This window comes from Lytechinus pictus, chromosome 17, assembly GCF_037042905.1.
Source record: "Lytechinus pictus isolate F3 Inbred chromosome 17, Lp3.0, whole genome shotgun sequence".
NCBI classification, from domain to species: domain Eukaryota; kingdom Metazoa; phylum Echinodermata; class Echinoidea; order Temnopleuroida; family Toxopneustidae; genus Lytechinus; species Lytechinus pictus.
Window position 1 is genome coordinate 16,545,080 of NC_087261.1, and position 15,411 is coordinate 16,560,490.

A 15,411-nucleotide genomic window follows, 5' to 3' on the forward strand; every position below is an offset into this window, starting at 1 on the left:
GTCTTGATTATAAATAATTGGAAATAATGAAGCCCACCAAGCTTTCTACATAAATTTTGTTTCTTTTGTTAAAGATACTGCAGATCAATTAACTCACATTCACGAACAAACAATACTTTTAAGGATTGTAAACCCTTTCTTTTGAAAATGTTCTCTCTTGAAAACATCCCGATCACTTGCAAATGATGGAGAGAATCTTCAACAGTTCCATGTTATGTTTAATGAAATTAATCCTCGCAAACAAACCGTGTTCTGAATACTTTGCGTCTCTGCATGACTTTTATTTCGCGATTATAGCCAGGCTAATACTCTAAATCCGGTATCAATATATCGCTAATACCCCCGCCTGGTACTATTATCACCAAAAAATAACCCTTTAGAAGTAGTATCCCGTTTGTTAACTATTGTCAAGAAGCCCCCCTTTTGAATTTCAGAATACGTATTGAAATCGATGCTTTTGATCTTTCTTTTGAAGCTGAATCATTGAACCGATCGATCGATCGAGCGAGCGGCCGCCGCCAGCTGTACACGAGTTTAAATGAATAGCCAATCAACAATGGCATACGTTGCTAGGGGCGGAGCTTAGTATGAAGCGAAATTCGATCAAGTCGAACGTGCCAAGTATCAGAAATTTTCGAATTGACCGAAAAAAACACTCGCAGAAAAACTGTTTTTTTATCATATTCCCGTCATCAATTTCACTCATCTTTTTCACAGAGTAATTATGAAACATGGAAGAATCAGAAAATGAAAAAAAAAAAAATCTTCACAATTTTGACTTTTTTATTTGTGTGTCGAATTCCAAGGAATTTTGATTTGCGACTTGTCTCTCATTTCGGTATGATCGATCACATATTAACAAATTTGGCGCTCTTATTAGATTAATGAATAAGAGATAAATTTAATAATTAAATCGTCCCTTTTTTTAGAATGGAATATCGACAGGTTTCATCTCGTGGTTAGGAAGAGGAATAGAAAGATATTCATCATTTTCATACAGTGGCGTAACTACAAGGGGGGGGGGATGTCTCCTCCCCCCCCCCTCATCGGCTGCCCCCCCCCCCCCCCCCAAAAAAAAAAAAAAAAAAAAAAAAAAAAAAAAAAAACGGGGAAAAGGAGAAAAAGAGGGAGAAAGGAAGAGAAACGTATTGGGAAAGAAGAAATTGTTCATTATAATGTTATATTACAATGTTTATTATAATAATTATATTATGTTATATTACATAAGAAACAATTTTTCCCATTACTTTATGAAACATAATTTGCTCAGGGCCTATGTATTTATTGTTCCTGGTGCTCGCATTGTCTAACGAGATATATAATCCTGTACATTTCCTCGCACTCTGAGTTATTATTTTAAGTTGTGAATTATGCTTCTTTTTCATGACTACTTAAAGGGGTGGTCCGGGCTGAAAGTATTTAAGGCTTAATAAATAGAGTAGAATTCACTGAGCAAAATGCTGAAAATTTCATCAAAATCGGATAATAAATAACAAAGTTATTGAAATTTAAAGTTTAGCAATATTTTGTGAAAACAGTCGTCATGAATATTCATTAGGTGGGCTGATGATGTCACATCTCCACTTGTTCTTTTGTATTTTATTATATGAAATTAGGTTTCTTCAAAAAATTTCCTCCAAGAACTAGAAAAATTGGATTGACAACTGATTTAGTGCATTAGATATTTATTGCTGCAACTTATTTCATTATAAGGGAGACATATTATTCACACAAGTATGAAATAATGAAAAAAAATTATGATTTATGTAATAACATAAGAAAACAGAAAGTGGAGATGTGACATCATCAGCCCACCTAATGAATATTCATGACGACTGTTTTCACAAAATATTGCTAAACTTTAAAAACTTTATTATTTGTTATCCGATTTTGAAGAAATTTTCGGCATTTTGCTCAGTGAATACTACTCTATGTATTAACATATAAATATTTTCAGCCCGGCCGGCAAAATTGAATGGTATACCATTGAAATACCATACACCATACACCATTGATATACCATTGGAATACCATTCGCACAGCACCCATCATACACCAATGGTATACCATTCAAGCCCCAATGGTATACCATTCAAACTAATTTAAATAATTGGGACGTTACTATTACCATATTCATGAGCACCATTTACCATTCATATACCATTGATCAAACACCATTCACCATTGATCTACCATGGCCACTATAGACAGGTTTACCATTGACCACCATTCAGCCACCATTCACTGTCCTACCATTTACCATTCAGCCACCGTTCACTGGACACCATTGGTCTACCATTCACCTTACACCATTCACCATACACCATTCGCCTACCATTCACCATACACCGTTGACCTACCATTCACCGTACACCATTCGCGTACCATTCACCGTACACCATTCACGTACCATTCACCATACATCATTCGCCTACCATTCACCATACACCGTACACCTACCATTCACCGTACACCATTCGCGTACCATTCACCGTACACCATTCGCGTACCATTCACCATAAACCATTCGCCTACCATTCACCATACACCGTACACCTACCATTCACCGTACACCATTCGCGTACCATTCACCGTACACCATTCACCTACCATTCACCATACACCGTTCACCATTGCCCTACCATTCACCATACACCATTGACCTACCATACATTGTACACCATTGGCCTACCATTTACAGTTCACCATTGGCCTACCATACACCATACACCATTGACCTACCAATCACCGTACACCATTGGCCTACCGTTCACTGTACACCATTGTCATACCATACACTCTTTACCATTGGTCAACCATTCAATTTACACCATTGGCCATACATTATAGACCACAAGTGTACTGTGAATGGTAGACCAATGGTTTACACTGAATGATAGACAGTAGACCAAAGGTGTACAATGTATAGTAGGCCAATAAAGTACAGTGAATGGTAGACCAATGGTGAACAGCATATATAGCTCGGGTTAATGGTAGGTTTGATAATGGATTAAGTATGCACAAGAAAAAAATGATGAAAACAGTTATTTCAAGAACGTCAAATGTTTTTACTATAAGAAGTTTAAGTACAGCATAAATGGAACACAGTATTCACAAGTATAGACTTTATAATTAAAGCACATAAGTTATGAATATATATGACTTTGCTCCTCGTTGACATCTATACTCTGTCAATCTTGGTATCTAAAATAAACATGTATCAAGACAGAGTTTAATTGAAAAACACAACAAATTAATAACATTTCCAAGAATAAACATGTTGTCTCTGATGGCTTTTTACGTGGATTGAGTACTTGGCAAAACCACTGTTCTGCAAACAAACCTGATACTTGTAATACAATAACCTTGATTTTAAATCTGTTGTGTGTAATTGCTTTCACACAGCTACTTCAATGACATTAATAAAATATTTTTTTTACTAATGAGTTCAAGTACAAAAGAGTGGAACCCAGTATTGACAAGTACATGTATGGCATAAAAGCACCAGCATTATGAATACATGTGACTGCACGACTCTACAAGAGGTCAATGATTGCACTCCACATATATATTATGTTAATCTTCCTATAAACAAATCTACATGTAAGACAGAGTTTGGACAACAAACTGATGAACACCAAATTTCGAAGATTAAACTCAAAATGTGTGATAGCCTTCACATGGCCAAATGATTCATTAAAGGTAAAGAGTACCAAACTTAGAGGAAATAAATATCCCCAAAAGGGGGGAAAATAGTACCCCCATAAAAATAGAACCTCCTAATATTTCTCTATTTTCTTTTCACCTAAAAGATATATCAAACGGCGTGTTTCTACATAGAATCGTTAAAAGGTATTACCCGCGTAATTATCCAGAATCCCGGAAAACTTTCCTGTAGAATTTTGTAGAAACAGACGCGATGTGGTTTATTGATAAACTGCTTCAAGCAAAATATGGTTTCTCATAACCATCTCTGAGAGGTGGTTATTGCCATGTTAATCCGTTTAACTTTTCTGTAAATCACACGGCAAAATAGCGTATCGTGTGTGGCGGACGTGCTTAATCCCGGAAGTGCAATTTTGCAGTACATATATTTGCATATTCTGGCCTTTTCGATCTCGCCAGCTGATCGTGCAACACGTATACCTGCTACATTGAGTGAGATCTACCACAAATTTTGAAAATTTTCCTAAGAAGATGCAATTTTGGGCATATGTACAATGCAACGTGAGGTTATAGGTTGAATTTTCCGATTTCCGCCGTATTTGCAACGCGAAAAGCGAATTAATCAGATTATTCGGTTTGTAGAAGCAGGTTGGTTTAAGGGCAATAAGGTTTTTCGAGTCCGGAAAAGATAAATCGTTTTTAATGATTTTCTGTAGAAACATGCCAAAAGTTTATCATAAATACATTAAAGATACATAAATAAATAAATAATATCTATATCAAAAATAGAATATATAGAATAGAATAATAAAGAATATATCATGAAAATAGAAAAAAAAACAAGAAAAATAGCGACATCTTTTTTTAATATTTTGCAAATCATATAGAAAATAATTCTTAGTAGCACATCTATTTTTTAACTATTTCCCATAGTTCAAATATACAAGATTCCCACTTATTTATTTTTTGTCTATTTTTGTTGTGTTGAATCAGATGAATAACTCAACTATGTGTGAGAAATAATATAATTTTTGTCTTACACAGTAAATCAGTAGTCAATCGTAATTTTTTACAACCTAGCTTGGACAAAATTTGAATTCATATAATACAAAAAAATATATAAATTGGGATCTTGTATATTCATGAGGACTTGCAGAGAACAGTTTTACCAAAAAATAACAACTTTAATTCGTCATAATTTTGTTAATCCTCATTCAATTTTGATAAAATTTTCAGTGTTTTTTTTTTTTGTCTGATGTACTCTTTGAATTTAAATCACATAACTTTCAGTCTAGAGTACCTAGCCCTTCAATCAAATGGGTTGGACGACCGGTTACATTTTACATATAACATAGTTATAAGGATAATGAAGGGGACCATAGAAAGAAAGCATGAGAAAAGGGGAGATTTAGGTAGGAAGAGAATTAATCAGAAAAGCATAATGTTGACAATTTCGTTAAAATCTGATAACAAAGTCTTTGATTTCATAATCATAATAATTTCATATTTTCGTACACGTGTGTATGATATGTCCCACGTAGCATAAAATGATTTCAAGCAATGCATGTGTTTACATTAAATAAATCTTCACTCCACTTTTTAGTTCTTGGAGGTCAAAATGTGAATAAACATGACTTCTTGTTATAAAATACAAAAGAACAAGTGGGGATATGACATCAGCTTGTTAATTGTGGGTGCGTCGTGGTCTAGTGGTTCTGACTCTCACCTTTCAACAGAGTGTCGTGGGTTTGAATCCTAGCAATGGTGTTTTCCTTCAGCAACACATTTATCCACTGTGCTGCACTCGACCAAGGTGAAGTGAATGCGTACCCGGCAAGATTAATTTCTTGCAGCTGTAATAAGGAATATGGGATGAAAACAATGCAAAGGACAGTATGTCAGCTACGGGTTCAAAACATCAATGCTTGTCGTGCGTGCAAGCTTTCTTGAGAAATTGATATATTTTTCTAAAATATCGAGAAATTTGCATAATACACTACCCTTCAATTGAATAGAACCAATTAACAAATATCAACAAAACATTTCGTACAATATGATAAAGAAATTCATGTTTAACCATAGATTAGCAGAAAATAACCCGTTATATTAATGGGAGGTTGCCCAAATGATGACAAATACCATACCACATGCATACCTGGGGCCAAAGTGTCCACCCCCCCCCCCCGCCAGCATTTAGATTTTTTTCCAGGGGGGTGTTAGAAAGGACGTGTAATCCTATAAATGGGGATGACATTTGGCCTTTTTCAGTAGTTTTACCATTCCTCACAAGTTTTTTTTTCAGCTATGCCACTGCAGGAGTACAATCTGTTTTATTTATAGGAAGCTTTGCAATTTTTTCCACTGAAGTGAATTCTTACACAATTACCTTTCACAAACTCCAGTTGTTTTCTTGTAAACGGTTTTCTGTGTTCAACACCTGTAGTTTACTTCCCAGATAATCCTGGACCATCTACATTATCATCCAGTGTATCCGTCGTCCAATCTTAAATGAAATAAAATCAATTTGAGTGTTGGAAAATATGCATGTGCAGATAAAAACAAAAATATAATACTAATATAGTAAACTTTCTTTAAGCTCCAAAATGCAATGATTCACTCATATACAGCATCATGATCATTTTTATTTCAACATATGCAGCAAATTCACTTGAAAATATGTTTGAAATTGATGTCACAGAAATAAAATTCCCCCACCAAAGATTTTATGTGTGTGCATGCTGAAAATATATAGATCAATATAACACAGTTACTCTGCTGCGTAACGTGTTTTGATCAGCAATCATGTAGATATGCAAGAGAAAATTATCTAATAGAAAAAGAATGATCTGAAGTCATATTTCCAGAGCAGCAGTTTTCAAAAGGTAGGCCTAATCAATTAATTGATAACATTCAATATGATTTTCTTTTCTTGGTATTGACAATCACAGTAGCGGATCCAGATGGGCACAATTGACCTGTGCCCCCCCCCCCCCCCCCTTGAGAGCAATAGTCAATGGCCCGAATTCAAAAAGGTGGTTTTGAAAACCCCGGTTGAGTCCATGTTTTATGGAGATTTCCTGTATAAATTACGCTTATTTACAGCGTAGATCAAAATATGTCCAATGCTGATGCGCGCTTTTGTCACAGTGCGCCAAATTGACGCCTGTTACCGTGGTTATCCACGCTATTTTAATCACGAGTCCACTGTTTTGAATTAATGAGTCCACTCTTCAAACAGTGGACTCATGAATAAAATAGCGTATCTAACCATGGTAACAGGCGTCAATTTGGCGCACTGCGACAAAAGTGCGCATTAGAATTGGACATTTTTTATACACGCGCCAGATACGTGCTAAATTAAGCGTAATTTATACAGGAAATCTGCATACACCATGGACTTAACTGTGGGTTTTCAAAACCACCTTTGTGAATTCGGGCCAATGTGTTTAATGTAAATATGGCGTCTTTACACAAGTGTGTCCCTCCTTTTGAAAGTTACAGCAAATATTTCTAACGGAAATATATACCGTGTTTACACTTAATCGGCTTTTTCATAGCGTGTAAAACACGATTAACTTGCATCGGCTCGCGGTTCAGAATCAGCAATTTGCACCACCAAAGTAGTAGGTTCAGAACCGCGAGCCGATGCAGAATCGGCTTTTTTACTACGTGTAAACAGAAAGCCGATTCTGCATCGGCAATTTGTGCGCATTTCATTTACTTTACCATTGTGACATAATTGTAAGCGCACGGATCCAGCGTTGTCTTTATTATGACGTATATTGTTGGTGAGCGTATCAATTGAGGTTTTTGACACGCGAGCCGATTCTGCACCGCAAGCTGTAACAGCGTGTAAATGCAGTGCAAGATAAACCAAAAGCCGATTCTGCATCGGCTTTTGGTTCTGAACCAAAAGCCGATCAAGTGTAAACACGGTAATTGTCTCATACACAAGTAAAGATCTCTTTTTTTTGTGCTTGTTAAAGTTTCCTGGGAAAATGTGCCCCCCCCCCCCCCTTGAGAAATCCAGGATCCGTCCCTGGACAATCATATGCCAGTGGGTGAATTCTAGACATTATTTTGGGCAAGTTTTTGATCAGTAAATAAATAAACACAGATAAAAAGTGATCACAGGACAAACTTAATTTAAAAGAATATAATTAACTTTAAAAGTGGATATGCCTAGCCCTATGAAAGGATCTCAGATTATTCTCCTGCACTAATGCAGTTTCACACCAGCCAACTTCGAGCAAAATTTTCCACCAGAAATTGTCTACACACATTTTGAGGTCAATACACAGTATGCCCACCATTTTTCCAAACATCACGATCGGGAACGGCGGTATTTTGGCTCCATTCCCGATGTTATCGTAATGGTGGGAGCCATGCCGGGGTGGAATTCAGAGACCAGTGAGTTGGGGGGATTTTCCCCAGGCCAAGCCGGTACGGGTTGAGAGCCAAAACAGCGAAGATCAGAAGCTGTTATGTCTCCGAAAAATACCAAATAAACACCAAGATAATGTGACCATTTACCAATATTCATGAACCAAGCTCATCTATTTTCTCGAATAATCTAACTTAATTTATCCTTTACATGAATTTCAGCCACTTTGAGCAGTTGAAACAGCATTATTTTAGCTTTGATCTTGACGTCTTAGTTAAAATTCTTAGTCAGATTTTGCCAAACGAACGCAGAGGGCAGCAACACTGTTGACTTCGTGTTTGCGCGTTGTAATCGCTAACTTCAGCAAATATCCAAATAAATATACGGTGGAGTGAGACCCTAAATCTGATAACTCGAATGATGAAATCATGGTGGAAGCCGGAATAAAGATGTTCCTGATGCTCAGTGAATTGATTCGGACAAATATTTAGGTTAAATTAGTTCGCTAACATCGCAGGGTACGAAAGTGCATTCGGGATTAGCGGGGCCAGGTTTTTCTTAGGGCTGCAGCAGCGGTGTTGAGCGGTGGCTCCGAGTTCCGGGCCGATCCAGGACCCAGAATTTTTTTTGCTAAACCTTCCGGTCCGGGCTCAAACCAGGTTATCTTTGCGGGCCCCAACATTAAACATTACGTTATCGTTCAAATTCTCAGTCAGACATCACTTTGCTTGGCTTTGCCATTATTTATAAGGACTGAAGTTAGCGACCAAAAGATTTGCCTGCGGCAGTTTGCATGATTTGGTTACGAACTTCAGTCCATATCAAACTTACGGCAAAGCAACGCATGAGGATTAAAACAATGACGTAGAGATCGAAGCCGATATACAGCTGTTCCCGATATTCGGAAAAGCGGTGGGCATATGGACATTCAAATGCAATTCAGACTTGATATGACATTTGAGAACAACATTTGGTGGTGAATTTTGCTCGAAGTTGGTCGGTGCGAAATTAGCGCCCAATCCCACGGAAAACTCCCAAGGAAAAAATTCAGAAATTGTGATTTTAGTCAGCTGGCATGGCTGAGTTCAGATTAGTATAGGCCCTTTTTTGGGGGGATACATTTACATATGCATGTAAACTACGAATTTTGTTTACAAACGTCAAAAAATATGCCAATTTTTATATTTGAACAAATTATATCGTATTCATATGTAATAAATATTCTAAAAAACCTTAGGCCTAACCAAGAAGAAAATATCATATAACTCACTAATACCAAAATCCCGCCATGTTTTCAGAACACTTCTTGATTTATCATGGAATATTTCTCTGCCTCAATTTCTAAAATATTTTAATTCCAAACCGTTGTAGGTTTTCTCTGAATAATTATTGCAGTCTCTCTAGAAAAATTGAATAGGAATCGTTTGTCACTCTCTCCAGTCACAGTTCCGCACACAAAGTGCACATTTTACCATTGAAATTGCATGCGCAATAAGTGGTGCGTAGCTTTTTAGGGCCTGCGTAGCCTTTAAGGCTTTACTTTATGTTTTAAAATTTAGGACACCTTACCATGTTTCACCTGAATACTACCATGTCCATGTCATCTTAATTTACCAACATTATCTACCAACAACAACAAATTATAGGCCTCATTCCAGAGCAATATTTTTCGGCAAGGTTTCCATTTCAGTGAAACAATGTCAATGTTGTGCAGTAACCAATGGCCTAATTGACACTTTGACAGTCAATGTCATGACAGGACTGCACTGTACAGCATTAATTTAAGTTTAACAAGTCATTCATTCATTAATTCATACCGGTATTCAGAGATGGTTTTGTAAAACATTGACAATAGATATCAGGCCATACGAGCGAATTACTACTCAATGACAATGCTCGGCTCAGCTCACCTCATCCAATACAAAGCATATTAACGCACCCCATAATCCATTTCGCCAGAGACAGGCGCGTCCCGGCCCGCGCCAACGGGGCAGTGGCGGTGGCAGTGAATCCCCGTGGCAGTACAACGGCATCTAACAGTAACACTAACAGTAACATTCTAGAAAATCAGGCCGAGCCACTAACTACGAAAACAATATCAAAGAAAATTGTTATCTAACTTACTGTTTAGCGTATTCTGCGAATGAATTTGAAGTCGTTGTCCGAATCTGACATGTGTTCCTTTAGTTTATGATGAATTATAGACGGACTTCTGAACAGCAAAACAGTGGTTGATCGGGTTCTTTTTTCAAATATTGCAATTGGCGGTTACATGCGTACGTGCGCGCGCGCGTGCGAGAACAACATGCACTTACATACATAGAGCGAGCGCAGCCAACACATCCCGATATTGGGGGGGGGGGGTAAATCAAGACCAAATCAGGGGGAAGGGGCTTCTTAGCCAAGATACATCCCGATATGGGGGAGGAGTGAATTGCATGTAAGACCAAATCAGGGGTGTCTTTTTCTTGATTGGTTCTGGGTTGGCAATTAACCATGCAGTCAATTTTTGCCACTGCTTAATTATCCTTTGAAAGGATCTATGAAAAAAATCATTTAGCTCAATTTTTTTCTGTTCTATAATTCCATGTCTTTCTTTTTTTTCTTTCCATTGTCTTTTTTTCTTTTTCCATCTTTTTTTCTGTTCAGTCTTTCTTCTTTTTTTTGTCTTAGTCTTTTTCTTTTCTTTTTTAAAATTTATTTTTCTGTTTTTCGATATATATATTTTTTACTTATTTCTTTTTTCCTTTTCTCTCTTTGTTTAATTTCGCTTTTGTTTTGATTGCAATTGAGAATTTCGTTCATTAGATTTTTTTCTGTTACATATTGTACTAGCCTGGCGGCAGGGAATTTTGATACTGGGGGGGGGGGGGGCAATAACAATAACAGACAAATCATTTCAATTAAGCATGTAATGACCGGCCTAGAATAGCTCTCCTCTTTATAAACACCATCCATGAGTGAGAAAAAATAATTAAAACACAATTTGTAAAGAAAAAAAAAAGAGGAACGTTTTATGATAAAAAGCAGTAGTAGCGATATATAAATTGGCCGGGAGGGGGCTTTGGTCGTTGCAGACCAAAATCAGGGTTTGCCGATGGGAATTTCAATAGGGGTTGGGGGAGGAAGACAACCAACAGTGAATTCATTTTAAGCAAAATAATGACCTAGGGGCATTGCAAGAAACTTGCAATTGAACGCAAGTCAATTTCAAACTCCAAAATCACTTGAAAGTCTTATTTTTCATTGCAAACTTGCAACTGATTTATTGTTTCTTCCATCAATAAATCTATAAATTGGTTTACTTTAGATGAAATTAGTCTATCACTTGTAATTTGCAACCGAATTTTGGGATTGACTGCAAATATTTTCTTGCAACACCCCATAGCTCTCTTTATAAAAAGTGGCCATAATTAAATAAGAAAATTAATTTAAAAATAGAACAAAACTTTCAAGAAGGGGGGGGGGGGGGTTACATAAACAAACTGTATACCGTACAGATAGGAGAGGTGGTGTGCCGTTCAAATTATACCAAGAAACAAAAAGAGAAAAGAAAGGATGGTGAAATGTACAATTTTCTATTTAGTACGATACACATCTTGTTCATGCTTTTTAAATATTGCATGTTTTAATTTCAAGATTTTTACGGTAAATGATGATTATATTCTTCCCTTTCGGGAGCGGCTGTGAAATAATTTGTCCGTTGATATTAAGGTACAATAAAAACCCTTTTTATCAAATAAGATTTCATTGACTCCTTTTTTTTTGCACTCAATGCATCAGATATAAATTTAGAAGGTAATATGTACAATTGTAAAATATAACAAATTAATAATATTGTATTTTAAGCACTGGTTCAATAATATTTAAACACATATAGGCCTTTTACTTAATAAAGACAAAGACAATTTAAAAGAATGCAACAGACCATGTTTGCCATCATGAGCGAATGGGCCTGATTTGGGGAAGCTGCTCGCATAAAAGTCACAACTCAAGATTTTAATAATTCTAATTTTTAATCTTTGATCTTTTTTTTCTTTAAATCTTCGGAATTATGTTATTGGGTAATGCAATTGGGCATACCATTCACCATTAACATAAATAGCATTCATTAGGCACACACCACTAAGCCACAATTGCGTTACAATTATCCAACAACTATCCATTAATTATACCACTATATAGGTACATACTACTGAGACACCATATTGGGCATATGGTATACCATTGATACAAATCATACCATTACACATATACCACTGAGACTATTGGATACCACTGAGACACCATTGGGTATATGGTATACCATTCATCATACCAATCATACCATTAGAGGCACATACTACTGAGAGTCTGAGACACCATTGTATACCACTGAGACACCATTGGGTATGGTATACCATTAATCATACCAATCATACCATTAGAGGTACATACTACTGAGACACCATTGTATACCACTGAGACACCATTGGTATATGGTATACCATTCACCATACAAATCATACCATTAGAGGCACATACTACTGAAACACCATTGAATACCACTGAGACACCATTGGGTATATGGTATACCATTCATCATACCAATCATACCATTAGAGGCACATACTACTGAGACACCATTGTATACCACTGAGACACCATTGGGTATGGTATACCATTCATCATACCAATCATACCATTAGACACATACCACTAAGACACCATTGGGTATATGGTATACCATTTACCATTAAATAAACTACCACTTACCATTAAGAACTTACCATTGAAACACCACTTAAATACCATTCGCGTACCATTTACCATTCAGATCACCATTCAACTACCATAAACTACCACTTACCATTAAGAACTTACCATTGAAACACCACTTAAATACCATTCGCGTACCATTTACCATTCAGATCACCATTCAACTACCATTCGCCACCATTCAAATACCATTGGCGATTTTTATAAGGGGGACCATCCCTTTAAAGGGATTGCCCCATTTTAAAGGTATAGTGTATGATTGGTTGATCTCAGACAAGGGCAATGAATCAATTTTGAAATTATTACATTCATTAAATACCTATATTATTGCTCTATTTTATCACGGAAAAGAAACTTGCATAACTTTTATATTCTCATGATATTGAGGGGTGAAACATATATTATAACAATTATCGGTTAATCGATATGCCTTGGAACTTTCTTGTTGACGCCCTCTCGGGTTAAAAAATAAATTGATATTAGAACACCGTTCGAATCATGCATATTCATTACAACTCATGCATATTGATGAAATACGTCATGGCGCATGCGCAGTATCAAGAAATCCCCGTATCAACAAAGTGCAGTACTCTGTGTGTGTAGCTGAGTAGAAAGCAAACATCGAACGGTGCGTGCAAGCTCAATGAGCCGATGCTAGGCGGCTAGCGACATGCTTGCGCTCTGCATTAGTTTCAGATATAATCCACTATTTGCGATAGCACACACAGGATAAGAATACTATATTGAGCTATATCCATAAATGTATCGTACGCGTGAAAAAGGATTCAGACACGTTGATTATCTGACGTGAATGACAAAGCAAAGGATTGCCCAATACGGCTTACTTTCGGACTCTTATGTCATGAATCTGAAAGTACTCCAAGACTAAAAGAGATACGAGAATCCCAGAGATGGGCAAGGGCCGAGTTCCGAGTTTGATCTTTATTCATGTGGATTGTAGCTCTTTTATGCACCTTTCCCTTCATGTATAGCTTGGCGTGATACATATACGGGAACTACAGCGAGGCGCTATAGCGCAGCTCACTGTATGTATACTCTGTATACTGACTCCTTGGCCCTCCCCAAAGGAAAGGGGGAGGGAGGAGAGAGAAGAAAGAAAGAAGTGGATTGGTGAAAGAGAATCAGGAGAGCCATCATAAAGGGATATGGATACAACATACCCTAATTTGATATTTTGGTGTTTTTTTATCTTTCCTGAATGTTTCAGTCAGTTTCAGATTATTTAGATCCACTCGCAAAGTACAGAGGAGAAATTGGAAAAAAAAGTTAGACCAAAAATATTTAAAACTCTAAACAGACGGCCACCACCATTCTGTCTACAGCCAAGCATGAAGGGAAAGGGCGAAGAGAAAAACGATTACTTTCAGAGCAGGTTCTACGATATAAAACAGGGTTTGTTTAATACGGGGTTAAATATAGGCCTATAGTAAAACATAACGAAGATGCAATCATATAGGCCTATAGTAAAACATAACGAATATGCAACCCCAATGCGGGGTTAAATATAGGCCTATAGTAAAACATAACGAAGATGCAACCCCAATGCGGGGTTAAATATAGGCCTATAAGGCTATAGTAAAACATAACGAAGATACAATCCCAATGCAACACTTGACTACTCTTCGTTTGTTTAGATTGAACTCGCGAGGTCAAAAGGTGAGCTGAGAAACCTGTTGATGCGAAGTACGTACGTGTAGTCTACATTGTGTAGACCGTGATAGCATGAATGTGACCAATTAACGTACGCATCAAGTTGCTAATTTCTGTTATTTCTGTTGCCGAGGTTTTTACCTGACTGCTAAGAAAGCACGAATGCCTGTGAGCAAGCAACCAGGGGACCAACGGCTCAAGGTCGAACAAGCAGAGTAAAGGCGTCATGAGTCAAAAAATGAGGGAGGGGCAGACATGACGTCAGGGACAAGATTTATGGGAAAACTCTTATTTTTGCATCCACACAAGAAAGCTTGCATCGAGATATGGAAAAATGAGAAGTTGAGTATTGCGCGGTGCACGTGCTTCAGAGTTGTGATTTCCAGGGCCGACCAGCATGTAGAGTCTTACAACAGAACTTTACAAGGCACGCCGTGGGGCAAAGTGCAACAACGTATGTGAAAGAAGACTAAGCAAACCTGGAGAAGCAGCAAGGTGCAACATGTACAAGGGAATTGTGCATGTACATTACGTCTGCTTTGAAATGTGTACATGGGTCGCCGAGTTTTTATGTAGTATGGGGAGGGGGTGGGGGTAGCCTATAATGATATAGTAGGGCGCTTTATACTTTATACAATCATGGACCTATTAGGTCCATGCTATAATCAAACCATCAGCACGACCGGTGGATGGATGACTGAAAGAATGGATGGATAGGCATACATAAATGGATCATCCAATTGATGTATTTTCCCAAGAAATGGATGGTCAAAGAGAAATGGATACAAATGATGCAGCAATAGATAGGGGCACCCCATGGGAGATCAACTTGCTACCCCTTCATAGACAGTAAACAAGTAGAAAGAATTGATAAAAAGATGAAATTTTATAGCAACAAATGAGAGGAAGAAAGGCCTCCGGGAAAGGCCTAT

At 37.2% G+C, this 15,411-nt stretch overlaps 1 long non-coding RNA gene across 1 annotated transcript; it reads right to left on the reverse strand.

The window, feature by feature from the left end:
* Positions 1 to 3,044: 3,044 nt before the first annotated feature.
* LOC129256613 (uncharacterized) lies at positions 3,045 to 10,350 on the reverse strand. The gene is made up of 3 exons (XR_010296225.1): positions 10,175 to 10,350; positions 6,053 to 6,169; positions 3,045 to 5,519 (listed from the first exon to the last, which is right to left on the reverse strand). It is a non-coding gene; the product is annotated as an uncharacterized LOC129256613 (long non-coding RNA).
* Between the last annotated feature and the right edge of the window lie 5,061 nt (positions 10,351 to 15,411).